Source organism: Diabrotica virgifera, chromosome 1, assembly GCF_917563875.1.
Source record: "Diabrotica virgifera virgifera chromosome 1, PGI_DIABVI_V3a".
NCBI classification, from domain to species: Eukaryota; Metazoa; Arthropoda; class Insecta; order Coleoptera; family Chrysomelidae; genus Diabrotica; species Diabrotica virgifera.
In genome coordinates, this window is record NC_065443.1 from 228,822,602 (window position 1) to 228,833,415 (window position 10,814).

The window sequence follows — 10,814 nt, forward strand, 5'->3', positions numbered from 1 at the left end:
TCATTGATGGATGAATGATGAATATACATATTTGTTATTCGATTTTAATTTTTAAATGTAGGGTTAGGGGAGGCACTTGCCCCCCCCCCCCCTCCCGGAAACTGAAAATGACTGAAATTTACAAAAAACACTTTCAGTTTTCATCATTACACCATATATAATGTATTATATATTATATAATGCTTGCCCCCCCCCCCAATCAAAATTTCAAATGACGCCCCTGTGCCGCCCTCTCACAATTTGCCGCCCTAGGCAGCTGCCTATATTGCCTAATGGATAAAGCAGCCCTATATGTGCACTTAGATTCGTAAATTTTTTGCATTTTGCAAAATTAACAGAAAGTAGCTAGGTTATACGTAAACTCATATGGATAGCTGTAAGAAAATTAAACTCAAAACAAAAAATGATATTTCTATAAAACTGTGATTTTATGGACGTCGTAGAAGTTTGAATTTGCTCTTCTGAAAAGTAGTAAAAATAGACATATCAGCTTTTGGCAAACGACCACTTAATTATTTAACTGATCTAAGTGCTGCCACTCCTGAATTAAGGTCATTATTTGGATTTTGGAGAATACGAATTGTGCTGTTTGTCCTCTCTAAGATCCTCTCTGTTTCCAGTAAACAAATTCGATTATAGGTAATAAAAACGATGAAAAACGGGAAAGTGAAAACGATTAGTGATAATGATTCGACGAAATGAATTGGTACACTAACAAACAATTCTGGATTAGAAAGTGGACATATCGTTTGGCGAGAACAATAATGTTTTTAAAATGTTTCCGGGAAGGTTTGATGATGGTAAACACATTGTTTTAGTTTTTAGTAGTAAAAGTAATATGTAGGAAAAAACTAAGTATGATATTTCTTGAAATTTGACAAATTGGAAAGTTATATAGAAATATATTTGGTTCTTAAGAAATGGGTATGAAAGGTTTTGAGAGAGGCTTGTTTTTGATTGGGTGGAAAAGATCGGTAGAAGGGATAAGAAAGTTGGAGTCTGAATTTGCGAGAGAAGAGAGGGTCACTGTATAATGGATATCTGATGAGAGCAGTCCAATTTTCAAAAGTGAGAAATCAGTGTATAGTGGTGTGATCGGCCTTTGCGAGCAGAATCAAGTTGAAACCAAATTGTCGACCGGTTGAAAAGTTAATTTTCCTAGTCCGAGGGAGATTAGTTTGTTTTGTCTAGAACGAGTAGCTGATTGATATCTATTTGCACAAAATATCGAGCAAGTAGAAAATGGAGTAAGAGAATTCGAGCACGTTCTGTGTGTTGTTTTGGAAGCAGTTTGGACGAGAGGGACCTTTTCGCAACATCCAGAGAGTACGTTGGGAGAATCGAGGACCACGCAATCCGTAAAAAGAGGAAGTGAAGAAACAGAAAGGTTAGTCAAATCATTTGTCGGAATAGAGAGAATTTGTTTATATCAGAACCATATCTGCTTATTTGTTTATTGAACATTACTATAACGCAGTTAGTCATTTAAAATTTAAGAATTCAATTCAAATGAATAAAAGTAAAATTTATTAAATTTAGTATAAGAAAATAATAATTTATTTAAATAAATTTTTTTTGTTAAAACAAAGAGATATCAGAATTAAAGTTTGATTTATTAAGTAAGAAATTGTTGCAACAAAGTTAAATTTAGTATTTTTTTAAATCATATGTACACGGCTTATTTGGTAAATGAATAATATATTACATTTATATGATATTGAATGTTTTTAATTTCCCTGTTCCATCCTGGAAGAAGTAAGCAACTAGAAATACTAGAAACCACAAATCATAGGTATGGTATGAAATACAAAATTGGCCCTGAGAATAAAATTTATTGGAATATTTAATTTGAATTTAGTTTTGTTTTACATTGGCAGTGATTAAAGTAATTGATTAATTAATTAAATTAAGAATTTGCTAATCAATCTAAATAAAGAGAAAAAGTCGAACATAACAAAATCGCGTCCCAACTGGTTGGGCATTAGAGAGTATTTCTGGTTGCAACTTTGAAAGGGAAGACAGAGGAAAAGCAGGTGATTGAAAATCTATTTATTGAGTGGTCAAAATTGATATATTTGAAGTACGACTTATAAATTTCCTGTAGGTACAATTTCTAATAATTTATTTTATTTATTCGATATTTTTATTTGATGATTTTTTGAAATATTTGGCAATTATTACATTGGGTAAGGGAAAATTTTTCGTGTCTGCAACAGATAGGGTGTTTAAAGTTTCCTATTTGGCGGGGATAGTATTCCGTGAAAAGAAATACCAGAGACACGAAACAAAAGCAAAGAAAACAAAAAACAAGGAGAACATTCAGGAAAAGAAAAACATTTGGAACAAGGAGAACATTCAGATCAAGAAGACATTTTAGACACAACAGTCATGGAAACAGGAAAAAAGGAATTGTCAGATTTAGAAAAATTATTATAACTGATGCAAATACAATCATAAAAACTAGATGAATCAAAAAGGACAATGGATCAAAATCAACGTGAAACAAAACGAGTAATGCAAGAGAATCAGAGGAGGAAACAAAAAAAGCAATAGAAGAAAACCACCAGAAAATGGAGGAACGCATAGGAAAATATGAACAGGAAATAAAAGGATGTTTGAAAACAATGAAAAACGAGATAGAACAACAAGAAATGAGAATTAAAGATCACATGAAAGAACAAGAAATGAAAATTAAAAATAAAATGAAGGAGTTAACGAATTGCCAGAAAAAGGAAATAGAAAATTTGGAAAACAAGTTGGAAAACGCTATTCAAGCAGACATAAAAGAAGTGGAAAGAAAGATCAAAGAAAACGAAAGAAAAATTGCGGAAATCAATACTCAACAAAATTTCGGAGAAAATGAAAATAAAGTTTGGCGGGGATGTAAGAAGATTACACCCAGTGCCCTCCATAAATAGCCTGAAAAAGAAAGTAGAACACATCGGAAATTTTGAAACAGCCAAAGAAACGACCAGAAACCATCTTAAGTATGAGGCAGGTCTATGGTTTGACAGCAAGGAGGAAGAATTTGACAGTTGGCAACAGTTTGAACAAAAATTTTTAAACTATTTCTGGGGAAAAGTCCAGCAAATGGAAATCAACAAAGAATTACAAAATGGGAAATATAATGATCGGATGGGTATCTCAGAAAAAACATACGCATTACAAATATACAATAATGTATGTGCCAATTCCTACAAATAAGAGAATCACGTCTAAGGGAAAGAAAATCAAGAAGATCGCAAGAAGATTACAGACCCCGAGAAACACAGGATTACAGGGATAGAAGACAAAATGATAGGAGGGACTATACAAGACGAGATTTTAATCCCAGGAGGGAAAACAAAAATAGAGACAACGGAAGAGGAAATTATGAACACAGAAATAGGCAATGGAATGAGGACAGAAATCGAGAAAACCAGAATAGAAATACCACACGCACAAATCAAGAAAACAGAAATAATGGTAGACAAAATGAACAGGGATATCGATAAAACCGAAACAGATCCGACAGACCAAGAGAAAATAGAAGAGAGGTAAATAATACCCAGACAGAAGAATATGACGAAGAGAGACATTACGACGAAAGTATAAACAACGAAGAGGAACCGGCGTTTTTTCACGAAGGCGCTCAGTAGAAACAAAAACCCAAACAGGAATTCTTTGTCAACCGAAGGAATTTATAAAACTGGCAGGAAACAATGAAAAAAGAAATGGAACAAATTTAAAATTTGTGAATGGTTTTATCAACGAGAAACCAATTAAAATTTTGATAGATACTGGCTCGGAAATAACACTGGTCAACAGAAAATTAATAGAAGAAGTTAATTTAACAAATTTAATTTACAAAATACCTAGGGTGAACTTAGTGGGCGCAAATAAACGGACATTGGCAACAATAAATGAAGGCATACGAATAAAGGTACGATTGGGTAAGAGATTTTATGCACTACAATATGTAATAATGCCAAATATGTCGCATGACATGATCGTCGGAGTAGACGAATTGACAAAAAAACATGTAGTAATTGATTTATAAAATAATAAAATGAAAATCACAGAGGAAAAAAATAAGAACAGGACAAGGAACATGAGAAACAAAATACGGACGAATCAGGTAGAGAACAAACAGTGGAAATGAATTTGGCAACGAAGCAAGGGCAAAGAAGAAACAGGAGAAAGGGTCAGAAAAAGATAAAAGAAGTTAAAACCTGGGATTCCTCAAAAGAAGAGATGAGATCAGGGGAAGAAGAAGAAAGGACATTAACAACAAAAGAAAGTGAAATTTGGGATTCCTCTAAAGAAGAGATGAGCCAAAAAGAAGAAGAAAAAATAAAGTTAACAAATGAAAACGAAAAGGATATAATTGAAACAGTGGTATTTGAAGAGGATGCAGAATGCACGATAAACATGTGTGAAGAATCTGAGGAAAAAGACGGAAAATTGATATGTGGAGAAGGAAAAGAAAATTAATCGCGTTTGATGTTAAGTGACTATGAAACTTTGATAAATGAGGAAAACAGAGTGGCTAAAAAGTACGAACATTCATGTGAGGTTAAAAATCTGGGAAACTTTCGATCGAAGACTTACCCAATTCCATATAAATATCGACAAGAGGTGAAAGAAGAAATTAATAAAATGTTAGAAGATCAAATCATCGAAAGATGTGACTCACCGTACATTAACCCAATTGTGATAGTAAAGAAAAGCAATGGAGAATTGAGATTATGTTTAGATGCCAGGAATATCAACCAGCACACTGTATCACAATATGAATCACCTCTAAACATCTAGGCCATTTTTGGACACACTAGGGAAATGAATTGGTACACTAACAAACAATTCGGGATTATAAAGTGTACATATCGTTTGGCGAGAACAATAATGTTTTTAAAATGTTTCCGGGAAGGTTTAATAATGGTAAACACATTGTTTTAGTTTTTAGAAGTAAAAGTAGTATGTAGGAAAAACTAAGTATGATATTTCTTGAAATTTGGCAAATTGGAAAGTTATATAGAAAAAATATTTGGTTCTTAAGAAATGGGTATGAAAGGTTTTGAGAGAGGCTTGTTTTTGAATGGGTGGAAAAGTACGGTAGAAGGGATAAGAAAGTTGGAGTCTGAATTTGCGAGAGAAAAGAGGGTCACTGTATAATGGATATCTGATGAGAGCAGTCCAATTTTCAAAAGTGAGAAATCAGTGTATAGTGGTGTTATCGGCCTTTGCGAGCAGAATCAAGTTGAAACCAAATTGTCGACCGGTTGAAAAGTTAACTTTCCTGGTCCGAGGGAGATTCCTTTGTTTTGTCTAGAACGAGTATCTGATTGATATCTATTTGCACAAGATATCGAGCAAGGAGAAAATTGAGTAAAAGAATTCGAGCAAGTTCTGTGTGTTGTTTTGGAAGCAGTTTGGATGAGAGGGACCTTTTCGCAACATCCAGAGAGTACGTTGGGAGAATCGAGGACCACGCAATTCGGAAAAAGAGGAAGTGAAGAAACAGAAAGATTAGTCAAATCATTTGTCGGAATAGAGAGAATTTGTTTATATCAGAACCATATTTGCTTATTTGTTTATTGAACATTACTATAACGCAGTTAGTCATTTAAAATTTAAGAATTCAATTCAAATGAATAAAAGTAAAATTTATTAAATTTACTATGAGAAAATAATAATTTATTTAAATATTTTTTTTTTGTTAAAACAAAGAGATATCAGAATTAAAGTTTGATTTATGATTTATTAAGTAAGAAATTGTTGCAACAAAGTTAAATTTAGTATTTTTTTAAATCATATGTACACGGCTTATTTGGTAAATCAATAATATATTACATTTATATGATATTGAATGTTTTTAATTTCCCTGTTCCATCCTGGAAGAAGTAAGCAACTAGAAATACTAGAAGCCACAAATCATAGGTATTGTATCAAATACAAAATTGGGCCTGAGAATAAAATTTATTGGAATATTTAATTTAAATTTAGTTTTGTTTTACATAGGCAGTAATTAAAGTAATTGATTAATTAATTAAATTAAGAATTTGCTAATCAATCTAAATAAAGAGAAAAAGTCGAGCATAACAATATGTACGTGTATTACCATCAGCGCCGGATAAAGGGGCGGGCGAGCCGGGCGACCGCCCGGGGTGCCAGAATTTGGGGAGCGCCAAATTTTGAGAGACGCCGATATATAAATATACTTAATATTTTTTACATTCATTATTTTTTTAGACTTTATAGATTATCTTTGGGCTAAGGTTACTCCTAAGACAATTATTATTGAATAATTGTAACAATAAGAAAACTATTTCTAGCTCACAAAACTTCTCTAATAAAAATAATGCAACCTAAAAATTGTTATGGCTTTTAACGGTCATTTGTCAGGTATTACCTATCACTTTTATGGTAACAATGTTATACATACATACCTACTTAAAGTACACGAAGATCAGATTTACGAAGTATCAACAAATTTATGAATAGTCAGTGATATTATTATACTGGCGCTTGTCATCATAGCCTCAATGGTTAAATAGTTTTGTCTTCCTGTTCTGTAAATTTTGCGTTATCAACATTGTCGTATGTCCGTGGGTGTGTAATTTGAAATAAAAAAAACAAACTGGGTATCTATGAATTAGAAATGACAAGTTCTTTTTCATATGAGTATGTACATATTATTATAATATAGAAATTTATTTCGAATACTTTGTAAGCGTTAAGATGTTTCACTTTTTGCATAAAAACGGCACGACCCACGTATGAAAAAAGGAAGAATAGATTTTTGTATCAGAAATTGACCGAGTAATTCCAAAATGATTTTTTATTTGAAATATCTCAGTGGCGTACTATGTTTTTCTTTAAAAAAATTCAGACCATTACCTGTATTCGCGCCAAGAGTAGATATAAAATTCTTAATTTTATGTCAAAAAATGCGCAATAATTACCTCTTAAAACACATCAAATTTCATTTGCATATTTGAACCGGTTTTAGAGCAATAAATAAATCGTCAGTTTGTAAGAAAAATTTCAACGCCCCATATCTCGGAAACGAAGTATTTGCTGACATACGTTTATAGAGCAAACTGTCATTATTTTTTCATATAGAATTACCCTTTAAAGTTTGTCGCATTTATTTAGAAACACCCTGTATATAAGGATTTCCATAGTTTTCACTGTATTATTTCACTTAACCGTTCTCTTCAGTTCTCTCTCTGTTTTGACAGTCCCCTTCCTGCAGGTTTCTTTTCTATTGCTTCGTCCATTTTATCTCTAAAAGATCTTCGGGGTCTGCCTCTTCCTTCTTCCTATCGGGCACCTGTTTAACCAACGATTTTGGTCTGCTCTTCTGCCATGTCCGTACCAGGTTAATCTCTTTTGTTCTATGTAGTCTATTATCTCTTGAATTCATTACTATTATTTTCTTAATCTCTATGTTATTTATTCTATCTCTTCTACAGCTTCTACTTAGGTATTCCATCTCTGTTGCTCTGATGTTGCATTTGATTTTCGTATTTTTTATTCACACCCATTCACACCCAATTTTCTCACCCATTATTCAGAATACGCCATGGACAATATGTCATGGTGTTATATTGTATTCTTCTTTTTGTTTTTATACTGATGTTCTTATCCCACAGTACCGGGTTTAATTTTAGTATGCAGTCTATTATTTGTCCTAGCAAAGAATACTCCATCCAACAAGAAGCGAAAGCACCTGTCGGCTCCTTTGATATTCAGGGGACAGAAATATCGGTCGGAGAATGGTAGGGGTAATACTTCACACTACACTAAGAAAAGTAATGAGGAATTCGTTCAAAACAGTAGGAAATTTGAGGTACACTGAGAAACAAAGTAATAATTAAAACTATAGTGTTTTGAAGTTGATCTATTTAATATGAATTGTATTTTTTTGTAAAATTGAATATAACCCATATATCAATTTTGTACTGATAAGTAAAAAGGTTTTAAATTAAAAATATCGATTTTGACTAAGTTTTGTAAATTTATGTAAACGTTATGGATTTTTAATGCTTAGTTGAATTTAATAGTTAATTTCAAAATAGAGATAAAAATTTCTCGATTAAATAAAATAAAATATGAAAATGAACTAAAAATCGATTTCTATTACTTTTTTTCGTACTAAAAAACTTGTCAAAATAGATATTTTTCACCCAAGACCTTTTTACTTAGTACAGAATTATACTTTCAAATTTTCTATTAACTTTGTCTTAGGTTGATAACTTTTTTTGTTTCCTTTTGAGAAATTTCTTTGAATGTCTATTGACCTCCAACACCACTATATTCTCGCTGCATGAGGAAACTATGCGGCTGAGGCTAGAATGACTTTATTCACCTTCGATTTCTTTCTCTGCATCTGAGGTTTCTGGAAACTCTGGTTGTACTGTATCAAATTCAACTCGCCTGGATATATAACAATAATTATCCCATCACATCCTGGCATCTAATACCTGGGAATTAATCAATCTATCAGCTGACAACAATATCGAAGAAGAGGCAAAAGAACAAATAATTAAAGCCAGTAGAACGGCCCGATGCCTAAACGACACAATTTGGAAAAACAAACAAGTAAGAGTGCAAACAAAGGCCCGAATATATGTCAGTTATTAGGCCAGTTATGACTTATAGGGCCGAAGCAAGATCAGATACATGCAAAACACAAAAACATCTGGAGACCAACGAAATGAAGATCTTAAGAAGGAGTTACTGGAAAATGACTACAGGACAGGATAAGAAGTGAGAAAATCAGACGCATATGTGGGGTAGACAATATAAATACCTGGGTAAAGAACAGAAAAGAATAGTGGACTCAACATATAAGCAGAATGTTTGAATCAAGGATAGTAAGAATAGCCAGGGACAAGTCACCGTTAGGCAGAAGAAGTATAGGACGTCCAAGGAAAATCTTTAATGACAATTTAGGGACAGAATGAAATGCCCTGTTGAAGAAAAACAGGCAGTACTGCCTATATAAAAGAAAGAAGACATCAGATCTAGCATCTAGCCACCTTAACCTGTTTCTTATTTTGTTTCCAATAGGATCCACACCCAATTTTTTCGTATATACTCATTCCTAACATTATCTTTTCTAGTTATTCGCTAGTTCTAGTTATTAATAACTACGGGTTTAATACGAAACTTAACCTAACCCTAATGAAGCTCTGCTTTCACACAAAATTTTACAGTTTCAGCTGCATTCGCTCTCTCTAATTGTTACCGTCTGATACATCTCTATACCACTCTCACATATTCAGCCGACACTCCTTTCCTACTTAGTACCAATAGGTTTCTGGTAACTTTGCTATATGCCTTCTCAAGATTATTAAACACTATGTGCAAGTCTTTCTCTTCCACTCATAAGTTTTTCCCTCAACTGTCATAAAATAAAAATTGATGTTGTGGACCTGCCTTGCATTATTTAAAAATGACTTTTATTTCTAGAACCGTACACTAAATTTTGTTAGATTTCAAATGTATTACGATAACGAAAACTTATTTTGAATAGGATACTAAGACAAATACTTAATGATCTGAACAAAATTAAGCAAATGTTTGTTTACTGGAAATAAAATAATGCTATTTCAAATTAAATAAAACACTAAATAGCTATGTTTAAATTGTTTTTATTCTTCAGTAAAAATCTGGGAATAAATAATTTTATTAGATAGGTAGGTACGTATATGGAATAACATAAATGTTTGAAAATGAATGAAAATGAATCACATAAATGTTTAAAAGGAACTTCTCTCATTGCCCTACAATCGTTTAGCTGCTACGATTTCTCGGTCCTGAAAAGAGAGTTATTTGTTCACGATTGTTCACGATCTAGTGGGGCATCCCAGTAGGAACCACACAAGAAAATCCACCTTTGCGTGGAGCTATCACAATAAGAGTTTATTTTAACAATATATATGTTTAATAGTATTATCCTTTTTTCTACAATTAGAAAAGATTAAACAACACAATAATTTTACAAATACATTCTCATTATTTGTTAGATTCAACATTTGTTAGGGGTTAGGTTGAGAAATAAGAAATAATACATGAAACATGGCGGATCGTACATGCGCAAAGAAATTTGGATCGTGAAATAGTCGATGCTTTCGCTTCTTGTTGGATGGAGTATTCTTTGGTCCTAGTCATTCGATACCTAGAACCATAGCTTGTTTTACATAGTTCTTTATGGTAAAATTTTGATTTTTTCCTATTTTTTTATATTTGCAGTAAATTTGTATATTCTTGTATGAAGGGGCGCCAAATTTTATTTAGCCCGGGGCGCTCAAAACCCTAAAACCGGCCCTGATTACCATAGCATATATGTATCTTGAATCTTTTGTTTGAATAAACATTATTATTATTATCTCTCCGTAATCCTTTCCAGAAATGGCATTTTATTATATTTCTGTATATACTCTATTTTATTCCTGCATGTCCTCCTCTAGGTAACACGCCGGAAATAGAATGCAAGAACACGTCATAATTTACAATATGTAATTATGAAATTGCAAAGCATTACTAGTGTTGACCTACTTTTACATATATTGTAAGGAAACATAAATATTTAAAAATATATTGCAATTTAATAATTAACTTAATAGCCCAGTAAATGAACGGGAAAGACGGCGATACCGTGTAATTTTCAGGGTCAACTCCAAATTGCTTGAAAATTTGGATTTAGGTTCTACTTACCCTCCACTTCAAAGTTGAACTTGTGTTGTTTGTTGCTTTTATTTGGGGGGTGAAAAAACGCGTGTTTAAAATAAGTTTGGAAATGGATAAATTGACTAATTCTAAGC